The sequence below is a fragment of the Centroberyx affinis genome, unplaced genomic scaffold (genome assembly GCF_046629955.1).
Source record: "Centroberyx affinis isolate AG114_WGS23_722 - 3 ecotype Tasmania unplaced genomic scaffold, CSIRO-AGI_Caff_v1 ptg000971l_1, whole genome shotgun sequence".
In the NCBI taxonomy this organism is placed as follows: Eukaryota; Metazoa; Chordata; class Actinopteri; order Beryciformes; family Berycidae; genus Centroberyx; species Centroberyx affinis.
Window position 1 is genome coordinate 37,116 of NW_027279542.1, and position 933 is coordinate 38,048.

A 933-nucleotide genomic window follows, 5' to 3' on the forward strand; every position below is an offset into this window, starting at 1 on the left:
AAGAAGTATAGCTGGTTCTATTTGCTTTAAGACTAAACTTTCAGATTCATGCAATAGAATGGCTTGGAGCACATGTATGAGCCTGTGACTGCGCCTGTGTTCTCTGTAGGGACTGAGGTTTGTGTGGTTGTAATACATAAAAATGGACACAAATCAGGGAAAATCAGTGTAATGAATAAATGAATTAATTTGAAAGTAAAAGAGGTTGGAATCTTAGTTAGGGTCTTGCAATAAAAACATTATCTTAGTGATTTACCATTATACCACTCTTATCTTTTCCCGTCACCCCTAGCGAAGCAAATTAATATTCTATTTACAGTAAAAATGTGTGTGTGTGTGTGTGTGTGTGTGTGTAGGTGTGGGTGCGTGTGAGATGTCACGGGTATGGCTACGCCCCTTTGTTTTGGTTCCGCTGGTCACATGACAGGCGTTAGGCTGCTACTTTTAGCCATGAACAATACTGGAAATAAGGTGATTTTGCCTTCAAAATAGGGATTACGATAGACAGAGTAACAAAAATTCCTTCCAATTGTCTAGCAGTATTGGATATACAGTATTTTAGGCCAATATGGACACTAGATCCTGTGGATCCATTGAACAATTGTACCAAAGATAGACTTTTATGAGATGGTAGACACCCTTCAATGCTCTCTGGCATACGTTTGGTATTCTATAGGCCTATTTTTGGCAGACATGTGGCAATGTGCAGAGGTCTGTAGTGAATTACAAAAACTGTAAAAATATAATTTAGAAAAAAATATTTTTGTTCATAATTTACATTTTCATTTGCTGTGGACCACTGCTTAAATGCTTTGTTTATTTTCACTTCTGTACAACGACGTTGAAACATGTTTGAGCGTTTTATTTTGAAGGTCAAAGCCGGAAGTTGTTGTTGTTTTTTGTAGTCTAGCTTGATACTGGTGATGAATCGTC